Source organism: Marmota flaviventris, chromosome 7, assembly GCF_047511675.1.
Source record: "Marmota flaviventris isolate mMarFla1 chromosome 7, mMarFla1.hap1, whole genome shotgun sequence".
NCBI classification, from domain to species: domain Eukaryota; kingdom Metazoa; phylum Chordata; class Mammalia; order Rodentia; family Sciuridae; genus Marmota; species Marmota flaviventris.
Window position 1 is genome coordinate 135,740,392 of NC_092504.1, and position 14,501 is coordinate 135,754,892.

General features: G+C 35.7%; 1 pseudogene; it reads right to left on the reverse strand.

Moving 5' to 3' along the window:
• Window positions 1-227: 227 nt before the first annotated feature.
• LOC114085400 (tRNA (uracil-5-)-methyltransferase homolog A pseudogene) lies at window positions 228-3,243 on the reverse strand (annotated as a pseudogene).
• Between the last annotated feature and the right edge of the window lie 11,258 nt (window positions 3,244-14,501).

Here is a 14,501-nt window from a genome sequence, read left to right on the forward strand (position 1 = left end):
CTCATAGCCTGACTCTTCCAGTAGGATGGGAGGGATGGACAGTCCACAGGAGTCTACCTGCCCTTTGAGCTATATTGACAGCAACAGATTGGTCCTGGCGAGGAGGCTAGTCCTGTGCCCTGTGATTGCTCTCCTGAGTATCCTGAGACAAGGCTGTGTGAAGCCCCCAACTTTGGTCCTCCTGATGGGCCTTGCTATGGAAGAGCTGGTCTCTGTAGCTTCCGGGTCTAGGATGAAAGGGAAGCCCCAGAGTCCAGCAAGGCATCATTAGGGAGCCCTTGTGAAGTTTGGGCTGGCAGGACTTGGTACCCTAGGGCTCCTGTGCCATTTTAATGCTCCATATTTTCCAACAGAATGAGCATCTCACAGTAAGGGGCCTGATGAAGCAGATTCATGGCCACAGCTTTGACTGTTTGGAAGGGAGAGCCCTTGACCTGGTAAAAGGGGCCCCTGCAGAGGTCCACAGAATTACCAATAGCTGCCGGGGGCTGCATGACATACAGGAAGCACTTGAAGTACTCACCTCTATGGATGGACAGGACCACGTTGGGATGCAGGGCAGTAAGGAGTGGGTCCAGGATGGCCACAAGTTGTTGGGAAGGCAGACTACTCACCAGGTTGGGTACCAGGTCCTTGACCCTGCCACAGTTGAACTCAGAGTTTCTCAGCTCATCTGGACATCCACCCAGGGGTGGACCACAGCCTCCTGAAATGGCTCAGTCCCAATTACTCTCTTCACCTTCCAGGCAAGGGACAGACCCATGGTGCCTGTGCTATAGCACACATCCAACATTACTTTCCTCATCCAGTGGGGCCCAGTCCTGGATGACTGTGTAGAGCACCTCATCTGCAGGTGTGTTTGTGCCTTGTGGGGTAGATGCCCAGCTCCAAAATACAAAATAGTGTCCTACCTGGAAGAAGTCGTGAGGAGAGATCTGGAAGGCAACCCACATAGGTCCTCCTGGATGCACTGTTCCCCAAACATGCTTCAGGGACAGTCCCCCATGGCTGGGAGTCTCACTGTCCCTCCTCCACAAAGTAGAGGTACGCCAGTCCACTGGCTCTGTCTGGTCCTTCCATGAAGTATTGAACCAGGCAGGCCTTCAGCCTGGTCAGCTCCTCCAGGCTCAGTTTCTGGGGTTAGAAGTAGGTGGTGGCCATGGCTTGGCCACAGTGCTTTCAGGAGCCTGCATATGTCTCAGGTCCATATGTGGAGTATGATGGGAACCAGATGACTGTCTGGAAGGCTTTTACCCACCATTTGCTGACTGCTTGACTGTCTGACTTGACTGCAGCAGGCCTTGTTCTTGCTGGTCTTGCTGGTCCAGGGCCCAGGGTATAATTGGTCTTCCCAGTTTCCTTGGCAACCCTCTACAGCACCTGCTCACACTCCACCCACTTCAACTTCTCAGCTTATGGCACAGTCCAAAGAGGGGTCACCACATCAGCAAAATGCATTCCTGGTGTCTCACTCTCCTGCTGCCTCTTTCTGGCCTTGGGATTTGTCTTGGACCAGGCCAGGTGCACGCTGAATGGGTGCCTTTCCAAGGGCCTTGTCCTACTCAGCAGCCCTGCAAAATATCACCAAGGTTAGGCAAGTGTTCTACCACTGTTCTACCCAGCTCCAAAATACAAAATAGTGTCCTACTTAGAGTGCCAAGGAGGAAAAAAGGGAGCAAATTTTTTTTAAAAAATTGCTTGACACAATTCATAAGAATATGCAAATTCTGTTTATTTTTATTAAAGATATTTAAATAATTTTTACTTTTTTTGGATTAAGGTTGTAGTTAGACCAATCAGAGCTTTCAGAGAAGATGACTTTTTTTTAAAACATGAAATATATAGAGTTCTACATGGTTTGAGCATTTGCTTTTTATATTTGTGAATTTTTAATTAGATTTTGTACAATGTTTATAGAAATATCATTTCATTAAACTTGTGCTAAATTTTAATTTAAAAATAGGAAATATTTTTAGTACATTGTGGATGAGATTCTTTACCTTCAGTAAAGGTCTGTAATCACAGTGTCTCCTGAAGCTGAAGCATTGGGATTGCAAATTCAAGGCCATCTCTGACAAATTAGCAAGAACCTGTCTCAAAATTAAAAAAATAGAAAGGTCTGAGGATGTTCTTCAGTGCTAAAGCACCCGTGGGTTCAATCACAGTATCAAATAAATAAATAGATAAATAAATAAATAAAAATTGTAACTCAAGGAGGTTAAAAGATCGAACTTATAGCAAAAACTAGTGAGCAGTCATTTTAAACCAGAGTATATCTGACACCAAACTGTTTACAATAAACATTCTGATACTTGATTTAAAAATATTTTAGGTAACTGTAAATAAACTATGAAATTCAAATATATGCTAACCTTATATCAGTTAAGTAAAATATAATTTAAAATAAATATTTTATTCAAACTTTCAAGTAAGTATATATATTAGCATTTTTTTTTCCTGATCAGTACCTAAATCCAACTTGGAATGAATTTAGCTGTAGACTTTTTAAAGTTTTTCTTTCAGCATCATGCTGAACTTTTGATTTATGTATTGGTTTCATTTATTGATCAACAGTATTTGCAATAATGTTTAATTGTTGTCTCTGCTTAGGACTCTTGTGTCCAAAGTTGAAACTAATTGACGTATCAGTGATTGGTTACAGAAAGAAAAACAAAAACACAACATCAGAGTTACACAGTAATTAAATTTATAATTTTAAAAATATTTTATGGTCTCTTACTTGAAATACTGAATACTCATAAACATACAGAAGATTTTCTACAACTGTAAATGTTGGAATTTAACATTCCTTAACTACTTCAACAAATTACCCATCCTTTAAAATCAAAATTGCATTCAGGTCTGTGTTTTTAGTCATCAACTTGTATTTCTTAACTGCTGTGTGCTTGAAAGTCACAGGTCTCCAAAGCACTTGGGTTTTCAAGTGCCATTATAAAACATGTTATTTTATGCACTCATCAAAATTAGTAGCGGTTTAGCTAAAGTTCAGCTATTGATACAGCATATGCAAAGCACTTACCAAGCAATGTGGAATAAAGACTTGACAGTGAATATTTTTTTATAAGTAATGCAATTAAGGAATAGCATTTTAAGGTCATAAATCTTAAAAAGTGTAAAATCAACAGTTAATAATATCATGAATCTGGAAACCCATCTCTTTACCTTGAACTTAATAATTGGAATGTGAAGAATGACCTTGATTAATTGGGCTTTTGTAACCATGTTAATCACAAGTGAGAGTGATCCTGTACAATAAAACTTGGTGATAGAGCACCTGTATACCATTTTTCATTAGTGGATTTTATTTCATTTTTATTTATATTATTTAAGCCTAATATTTTAGAATAGTGGGGCCATTGCACTTTTGTACTTTTCAATACTTTCATATTTTATGGGGAAAACAAGGCTTCTCATCCTAAACAAAATAAGAACCACCACAAAAAATAAAGTTAGGTGAATCTTCATATCCTCAGAGTATGAACTGCGGAGAACTCATATTTTTCAGGGAAATACTTTCAACTCTAAAATTATTTGCTCTATATATTTACTAGACCTTTGCCACTAGTTAAAACCTTTTGCTGTTTTTGATATCAAAACTTGAAAATTAAACTAAAGATATTTAGAAATGTATTTAGATCTAGAAACAGAATTTTTAAATAAACTCTTCTATGAGCAACAGAGAACATTGTTTTAATCAGAAAATTCTATGTTCCACATTTGTAATTATGCATTCCAAATTATTGGCATATTTACACTTTGTTCTCTATTTTTAAATGAGTCTCTCTCTAGATTTTCTGATGTCTGTAAATAATAAACCTGTTCATCATTTTAATTTTTTTGCAACTTGATTTAATATTTAGAATGAGAGTCATCTGAATTTTCCTTTTACTAATATTTTCTCCTCCAAAGTGGATTCAGGTACAATGGCTTTTATTTTGCATGCTGGAAATGATATGTAAGCAAAATCATAATTCTCAAACCTTTTTATTACTGAGAAGAAAAATCCCAGAGATCAGTGTTTTTACAAGCAGTTTTGAGACAAAGTACTGAAATTATACTGTTTGCTATATCAGTCTATTCTCCTAATAGAAGCATAATAAAATAAACCATCAGAGAATTATTTTCCACCCATGTAAAATAATGTATTAAATGTCATTTTAGAACATGTAAGTGCTTTGCAAGCAAATAAAATAAATATAGTATGTAAAAAAGAAAATATTAGAGTCAAAACAATGCTATTAAAGTAGTTTGTTTAATACTAAGTAGTGAAAGGACATCTGGAGGAAGAAAAAGAATGGGTGACCGATTATAGTTCATCAAAACAAATTTCAAAAAGAAACATTCTTTCTCACTAATGCAAGCCATAATGTTTTATGGAGCCATCTATTTTAAATATTAAAATAAAACTTAAAAAAACAACCTTCCTCAACCTAGGAGGCAGGCACATATTATTCCATAGATTTAATAAAAATTTATCAACTTGCAAATTGTGTTTGTATTGAATCTTTAAGATTGTATGACATCTGCACAATTTATCCATATTAAATTCTTATGTTATTTTTTTTTTTCTTCATGAAGAAGTTTCCGGTATAACATCACGTTTTGGGAGATAAGCAAGTGATTTGCCATTTATAGTTGGTGGGACAAGATACAAAACAGTGAAGAATAAGATGATAAGAGGGAAAAAATCTGAAAGGAAACATAGGTATAGAGCAAATATGATGTGTTTTAAAGGAGGTTTTTCTTCAAAAGCAATTATTATAAGATTCTTTAGTTTTTTTAGAAAATTGGTTCCACATTTTCTTCATTTTTAACTGTATGAGGTACTAAGAATTATTATTTTTATTAAAAAAAGCAACTGAAATTATCAATCATAAACACATTTTTTTATTTTCTTGCTAAAATATGTAAATGAGTTTGAATTGCTGTTCAGAGGATGGCTAAATTTTTAATATGACAAACTAAATTTTCTTGGCACTTTCTTATCCTCGGTCCCCTTCAAAGCTCACCTTTATCTCTGTATCTGAAACATAAACATCTCTTGAAAATTCCTTAAATATGCAAAAATTTCCCTGGCAAAGCTCTCTCTCTTCCCTATTTTGTTTCCCTAGTCAGGGCCTTGGGAAAAATAGAGGCATCTAGTGAATTAAACTATTACATAGTGCATCTAATCTCTTTACTGAAAATTTCATCGGCTAGACATCTTCAAGTTCTAGAGAGAGAACATTTCACCTCTGGGAATACTGCTCCAGTGTATTTACTTGCATGAATAGATGTGTCAGCCTTGAAATGAGCTCCAAGAATGAAAAGGCTCAATCGTAGGCGTCGGCTGTGGTGTATGTAGCTTTGCAGTCCCAGCTATGTGACGTGGCAGACTCCACAGCACTAAAGGCATCAGGGTGAGAATGTGCGTTAGGGTTCCCTACTTGGTTAAAGCATGGTATCCATCCTGCAGGGTATAAAGTGAGACAAAGAAATCTAGCAGATTACAAGGTACTGCCTGGAATATTTCTGAATCTGTGTTGAAAGCAAGCATGGGACATAAGTCACTATAAAGCCAGAACTGAGCATCATACATTGAGTCTTTTTGGATCCATCAAGTACAAGGTGAGGTGAATTCATCAGCATTATATTTTGTGAGGAAGATGCATACTTGGAATCCAGCTTAAGGAGGGTCAAATGGCACAAGTAGGTCTCACGACAGGGGACCATGTATTCAACACTGCACACTCATGCCTGTCTGTGAGGTCACAACCATGACCCCAGGAGGGTTCCCTCATGGACAAGTAGTAGAGAACAAAGAAGGTCAAGTTCAACTCATGGGTGGATTGACTCAGCATGTTGTGTACAGCCCAATTGGGTATCTCTAAAAGACAGTAGGAGAAGACATTTTCTGCAACAGTAGAGATCAGAGCAGCATACCTGTATGTTTATTCTCTGTGAAAGAAGATATGCCAGAAGATTAAAAAAAAAATACACAGAGACTCTTCTTCAGTGGAAAAATATTTGACTGTTCTTGGAAATAAAGACTAATTAAAAGGCTGGGATCTGAGAAAATGACATATAGTGACCTATGGGGGGCCACAGAGGTGTGGTGATACCTGGATAGCAGGCTAATAGCCAAATGGGAATATCTAATATGGGAGACCAAGAAAAGAGCCAGGTGGATAAAAAACATTTGGCCAGGTAATGTCATGCAGACTCTTGTCAACAGCCATTCTGCTGCATGCACAATGGGTATAAGAACAGAAGAGCAATGACGACAGGGACAGAAGAAAGAGATGAGCACAGCCTGGACCCTCTCACAGGGGGAGATCTAGCTTTCCGCTAATGACAAAAGTCCATCATGTCATCAACAGAGTTCAACAGTGAGGGTAACACAGGTTGATTCTTCACAAACTACTAAATTGAACCATTTCAGTACACTGAAGTCTTCCCTTGCTGGGAGGGACCAAGAATAAGATTGTTTCATATCTGTGTGCATCCCCTATGTGGGTTTTCCTTTCCTATCCTAAGACCTCGGTTAGAACAACTGTCTGAAAACTTACAGAAGGCATGATCCCCCTCGGCTACGATGTGGCGTCATCTCCGAAAATAAGGTCTATACTCCATCAATCAGTGGAGGAGAGGAGTCGTGTTCCCAACAAAGGTTACTAGCATTCATCATCAGAAGGAGGGGGGCTGAGGTATAGAGGGTGGGGGAGAAAACGTTTGGCCTTCAGATGGTCCAACGAGGAGTATCTTTAGCGCTCTTCTGTCTACAGTGTTAAGTAGAGAGCAGAGACCACTGCGAAGAGGGCTGAAGTTTGGGAACAGAAACTTTCCAATTTTCTCTACAAATTACTAGTCAATAAATTTACTGTCTCATCAAATTTACTGTCCCCTTCAACTTGTCTAAACTTTAGGCAGGTTTTTCCTTACTGTTGGAAAAGTCCCTGCCCTCCCTTTTCTTAGAGCATTTACTTTAGAAAATTTGAAATTGCAATTCTTTCCCTGGAAGTCTTTGAGAATAATTCTCCCCATCTACCATCAGTTTGACAACATAGGAATGTCCTTCTCAAAATATCTGGGAGGCATCCTTTTGGAATGAACCATGGACCATGGTAGAAACACTGCTCCTCTTGGTTTCTGTGAGTAGGTGGGAGCCTAACACTGAGAAACAAACACAGGCAGCCTGATCACACTGATCACACTGACCAAACTCCCCCTAACATCCTCCAGTACTTTTCTTTTTGCTCACTCCAGCATTTAAATTTCAATGAAATAGGAGAAATTAATGTAAGTGATCTTATTGCACAACATGGTGACTATGGTCAACAATATATTGTATTCATGAAAAGCTCTGAGAATGGATATGAAGTGTTTCCACCCCAAAAATGATAACTACGTGAAATTGCACATATTAACTAGCTATATTTAGCCAATCCATATATATATATATTCATACATACATATATATGTTTGAAATATATATATATTTCAAAACAATGTTTGGCACAGGTAAATGCCCATAATTTTATCTCTCTGTTTAAACAATTTTAAATCCTCTTGCTTTTCGTTTCAGTTGACATGGTCCTGACCCCTGTTGCCATAGTTTTGAGTCATGTCTGCCTTGCATTGTAAACAGTGACTGATACCATATTTGTTTGACAAGTCCTGGGGAGACATTCTATGTGCAATAATATGACAGGGACCAGCAAGTGCATCTGAGGGGCATGAGTTGTGGCCACATCAGAGGACTTCCGGTGCGCCAGGTAGATCCTCCCTTCCATCAGCACTCCTCCCAGCTTCCCAGAACCTGGATGGCTGACTGCTCACTGTTCTTTCTTGCTGGAGAACACTTTGGACTGAATGCTAGTTGCTTCTTGTAGCTAATAATCAACTGAGGAGGGGTAGTGTATACCAGGCCCTCATTGCAATTCCAGTCCCTGATGGTACAATCTAGCTCCAAAGTGCTCTGTGGATTAAACTTAAGCCTCGATTTCAATTGTATCAAAGTTCAAACTTCTTCCTCTGTGTGCAGTATTCTGCTTTATGCACTATTTTACAAGTATTGATTACCAAAGTTCTTCCCGGTAAAAACTGTTAGCATGCACTTTCCTACTTCCGTTTACAGGGATCACCATTTAAGTCATTGTACACATACAGACATTTTTAGACAATATGCATTTACCACTATTACAACAAAGTTAAACTTCCCCCAGCCTGTGATCTGGATTATACAACTCATTTTCTTAGTGGATAAAAGTACTTCCATATTAAAAAAAAAATCTAAAAATAGCTACACAAACAGAAATTTTATTTGCCAGATTACATTGCTGTTCTTGATCTTTATATTTCCAGCTTTGACCAGTCATTTTCTTGATGTTGTTGTTGTTGTTGTTTTTAATATGATAGGAAAATGAAAAAACATTGTCACACTGAATATTTAGAGGTATATTTCCTAGCTTGTTTCCTTGCCATGTATAGGTTCTAACATTATGAAAATTGTAAACTGTGAGAATGAGTTATAAAATATTCATTCTATTAATATCCAGGGATGATTAATTTCCCATTGCATCTTCTCTAACTACTTATTGTACTGATTCCAAATGTTTTATGCTTTTTTAACTAAGTTGCTTGAATGTTTTTAGTATATTTAAACACATTCTAATTATGAAATTATTGGAGGATGTTTGTTTCTCTATGTTTATTTCTTTACTCTTGCTTAGTAACAGGCAAAACATGTGCAAATCTATTAAAGTGTAATCTCATCATCTGAACCAGTGGTGTTACCAGCTTGTTTCCCCAGGGTTAGCTGTGTAGGATGTGTGTATTAGAAGGCCAGACAGCAAGTTCCCTCAGTACTCTGGAGGCCCATTTCTATCATCACAACCTTATGAACATTAATGGTTCCTCTTCTCTTTATTCTTCTTGCCTTGCTATTTATTGCTCCCATAATAGGACATTTGATAGAACTATTCAGTGTTTCTGATATGTTTTAACTTTGTGTTTGTTTTCATCTTTCTTGTTATAGTGACTGAGCTGACAAGGCTATGGCCTCCCCCAAATCCCCTAAATCTACCAACACAGGACATGTAGTGTTTACTCCAGATGTTCAACAAATGTTTCTTGCATGGATGATATAAGTTCCATAAAGATTGGAGCACTGTTTGAGCATACCTTCATCTTCTAATGGGCACAGTTGCACATAGAACTGTGCTTTTGGATTGGCAAGAATCTATTTGATCATTCTGATGCTGCCTAGAATTTATCAAGGCTTAGCAAGCAAAAGCTCAGCTACTACATCAGAGAATTTCTGGAGCTCAAACACAAATGCTTAAGAAACAAAAGCAATCTAACTCCAAATCTAGTTTCTGATAAGGCCCCATTTCCAAGTCCTCCTGCTTCTCTGCAATATGATTTCTGGCTTACACAATCTACCCAAAGAGAGAGAGAGAGATACTGCATACATTTTAGCCTTAATTTTATTTTCCAGAATCTTACCTGAAGCTCAAACACATCATCAAAAATATTTGGCATCAATACCACTCAAGTGACTGATAACAAACTCCCTTAATGTCAAAAGCCATTCCATTTTTCTAAGAGGAAGAATAAGGCCATACCTAAACATATTAAAATATTATTCACTTTGACAATAGAACTAGTTCCAAGACATGAGCTATTGCTATATTAGAAAGGAGAAGCAATCAGTATTTTTCATTGCCTAAGAATCTCCATACTACAAAAAAAATCCATCACTTATAATGAAATTGGTAAGTACCTAGGAGGCAAATGGCTTTTTAAAAATAATTTCTAGTCTGGAATCTGGTTCAAAATGAGTAGTTGTAGTTAACTCATATTCTCATTAACAGAAAAAATTTAGTCCCAAGTGAGTATATTTATAAAAAAGAATTGTAAATGAAGTGGAATTTTCATTAAGATTGTAAGGACTATTATTGTTCTATTTCAACTAGATCTGTAGATTGTTCTGGATATTAAAAATTGGGAAGAACAGTAAATTTAGTTTGATTTAAATTACCTGAATTACTCAATAAAAATGTTACTTAGATGCATTATCCATAAGATAGTTATATTTTTTAGTTATATGAGAGTTTCAAAATACAGATATCACTTCAATTCCTGCTGTCAAAATAATTACATAATACATTCATGCCTTCTTCAGTGTGTAACTGGTTTTTCATTAACTATGGTGTTGACATCATATTATATTTTCTATGCATTTGTCTTATGTATTTTTTACTTGACCAAAAAATAAATAAATATATAGATAGATGGATAGATAAGAGAAAATGAATCCATATGAAAATTTGAAACAATTTAAAATGGAATAAAAATTTCTAGTAGAGTTTGAATATATTTCTATAGTTAACAGGAATTAAAGAGCAATATTTTATGACTTCCTATATATGCTTAAAATTTATTTTAATTCAAAATTTATATTAGAAATTTTCTGTAGCTATTCCTTAATGATAACTTAGGGACAGTTGGTAATTACGTTATTAATGCCAGACTGCAATGCTCTTAAGGAATAATTTACTACAAAGAAAGAATACCCAAGTATTGCTTTAAATTGTAAAGTTAAACTGTAACATTTTATAATTTTTCAGAAAAATAAACTGGTTATGTATTTTACTCTATATGTTTATTTCCATAGCCATGATTTTCCTTCATGGCACTTATTTACTGTTGTACATTTATTTGTATGGTTGTTTGGCATCAATTTGTCTCTTTAGGGAGGAAACTCTTTAAGAGATGAAATTTGAGTCATGGTGATTTCAAACCTTGTCTTTTGGAGGATCTCCATGTGGTTTTCCTACTATGATGTTATTATTTTACTCCCTGGTGTTTACATTGAAGAATTAAAATCATCACACACTTTAGTGATAAATGCATACCAATGTTTATAGTGACACAATTGGCAATAACCAAGTTATGGAACTTCCTAAGTCCCCATCAGCAGGTGAATGGATGAAGAAAATATCACACAAAAAAAAGTTTTACTTGGCTATAAAGAATAATGAAATTATATCACTTTCTAGGTGGAACTGAAGAACACCATGCTAAGTGAAATAAGTCAGACTAAGAAAGTAAAGGGTGAAATGTTTTCTCTCATATGAGGAAGCTAGAGAGAAATAATAAGTTAATAAAGAGGAATCTCATGGAAATGTTAACAGTGGAGTTCAGGTGGAGGGAAAGGAAAGAGGAAGTATTAGGAATTTAAATAAATAAATTTATGTTATATGACTCCATGAATTTGTCAAAATAAATCACACTATTATATATAGCTATCATATCCTGATAAAAAACATTGAATGTGGAGGAAACATTTCTAGATTTGTTCTCTGTTTATCCTCCAAATTATACTCTGGTACATGGAATTAATTTAATATATTTGATGAATAATTTTAAAATACACGAAAAATATAATCTGAAAAACTACTCACCTTTCACGAAACTAGTCCAATAGAAACAATTGTAAACCATATGAGATGACATGAGTTTAATGGCAATACAGTGCTCAATATGTTCAATACTTTGAGTATAATCTGTAACAAACTAAATAATAGATATTGATATTTTGATACTTATGGCTCAACTTTTCTAATTTCAGAAAGAGATTTGAAACCAGGATCGTTTCACTTTATGATTATTCTAGAATACTAACTGCTAACAATTTATAATTAATATTTTTATTATGTTGAGTTTTTTTATAAACGTATTTGTCTGTCTTAATATAAAATTTCAAAACACATTTAATCATACAGAATGAGAAAAAAAGTGAAACCATGGAAAGTCTTTTATTTCCCTACACACTTGATAAAGCTTAAAACATGACATATGTCAAGGTTTGTAGTCTAGAAGCCATGCAAATATATGCAAATTAATAAAATTATCATGTGATCACATTTGTCCCGGATAGCCTTTGAATTGTAACTGTCTTAACTGATTAAAGAGTTATATTATCTTTTCATAAGATCTAACATTTTACATATTTATGTAATTCATCAATATATAGTTTTGAAAACTTGTATGGATGCAATTTACATTGCCAAATGCTTTATGAGTTGATTTAGATATAAATTATAGAGATGATAGATATAAATTTTCTACTTTTTACCTTGTACAGATAGTAATTTCTTCATCAATCTGTACAGTGTATTCTAATATCTTTATCAGAAATTATACAAAATCAGTATGATATAATCAGGTGGTGAATCAAGATAATATGCATGTATACCAAAGCATTTGGTTGATTATTGTAATTCTTGTTGAAAAAAATGCAGTTTGTTGCATAAGTAATATGAACATTTAGAAGAGAATTTTTCTCATACATATATGCATTAATCTACTCAGGCTTCCATAACAACATACCACTGACAGAATGGTTTAAGCAACAGAAGTTTATTTTTTTCACAGTTTGAGATACTAAAGTTTCATGATCAAGCTGCTGGTGAGGCCTGTCTTCCTCAACTGGTAGAAGGCCCAATCTCTCTGTGTCCTCACATCTACTTATTCAGAGAGAGAGAGGAAAGTCTCTCTGGTTCTCTTCCTCTGCTTTTATAAAAGACCCATGTTATTGGATGAGGAACCCACTCTTGTGACTTAATTTAACCCAGTTCTTTCCCTAGAGGTCCCATCTGTATTTCTGTATAGTCATATTGGGATTGGGGTTTATTTTAGTCAGCTTCCCAACTACTGTCATCAAAATATGTGACAAGAACAACTTAGAGGAGGCAAAGTTTAACTGACATCTCAGTCCATAGGTGGTTGACTCTGTTGCTCTGGGCCCACATTGAGGCAGAACATTATAGGACAGGGCCCAGCAGAAAAAAGCTGTACCACTTGTGGCAGGATCAGGAAGAGGAGAGAGACAGAAAAGGGAAGGGGCCACAGGGAAGATGTACCCTGCCAGGGCATGCCCCAGGGTAACCCCTCCTTCTGCAATTACCACCCAGGCATTTCATTCAAACTAGGTCAGACTGATTGGGTTACATCTCCCATAGTCCAATCATTTTAGCTCTGAATATCCTTTTACTAACACAAGATCTTTGGGGAGATACCTGTATCCAAACCATAACAAGACTTCAACAAAAGAATGTGAGAACTTTAAGTCCTTAACTATAAACTGTCCCCTTTATCTTCCTATTAGTTTTTTGTAGGACTTGAATGAGTTTTGTGTTGGTGTTTGCAGTCTGTTATGTTTTCCTATTGCCATGTGAGTAAATAAGATTCAATCACCTACCTATCACCATGGATCTCTAAAATTGCACATACAGTGCACTTTTTCAGAATACATAACTTGCATAATGTTAACCAGTTTGTATATTTTTTTCCAAAAGGCAAAGTATGAGTCAATATTCTATTTTCTGTTGAAGATATTTTCAAAAAGAAAACATGATTGCAGCTAGCTTGGCACATAGCTAAATCATTGCTATGATAATAATGTCATGAAATATGATCACCTGTGTTTTTAAAATCATTACACCATTTCTCATTAAGTGGGTGAGTACAGTGTTTTTCCAAGTCTATCCAGTTATTAATAGATCAACTCAGGTTTTCCTCTGCTGGAAACCTCTGACAGTCAAAGGGGAATCACAGAGCTTTAACAATAGTTTTAGAGTGACATGGGATTAAAATAATCAATAAAACTCAACACTGCATTTTCATTTTAAATAAAATGCTAAAGTTTCATTTTTTTATTATCTCCTGCTAGTAATTGTGCCAGATTGACTTCTGATAAATTTCTACCATGGAAAATAAATATTATCAGTTCAAGTTGCTTCATAATTCACACAGCAGAGTGGCTATGGTTATTTACACGATGTCACCGTATCTATCTCATATGGCTCTCTCTTGTTGCCATGTGATGCTTATCATTCAAGTCAATATGTACATGACTTCTGGAACATGTACTTATGTTTTTTTTTCTACTAAGCTTTTATATGTCAGAAAAGTAGAAGCATTTATAGCTTTTAGACTGTGCAGAATTATAACGAATGAAATTTATTTAGTTCATTCTCTATTTTACACTATAGACAATCCTTTGACAATGAACAGATTAAAATATGATTAAGTCAAAAGCGATTAGAAAAGACTTAGAATTGGGATGGACTTTAAATGTCATTAACTGAAATACTTTATCCCATGTACAATTAAATTGGTAACACCAGTTTGTGATAGGACAGAAAGAACAAAGAACTAGACATTAGGGACCTGAATTCTAATCCCTTCTCTACAACCAATTCAAACTAAGACTTTGTGTGAGCTGTTATCTTCTTTGAACCTTGGTCAGCATAATTACTATGGCGTTAACTCGTTTTCCAGTGCTTGGCTATCAGCAAGCTCCATGGATGTGATTCCTCTATTTTGATCTAACTTAGTGACACATATTTAGACTGTCAGGACCCTGGTTTCAGAATTGTCCTTCTTCCTCACTGACCATTTCTTTTCATTAAGAATCTTCTTTCTTCTTCCCC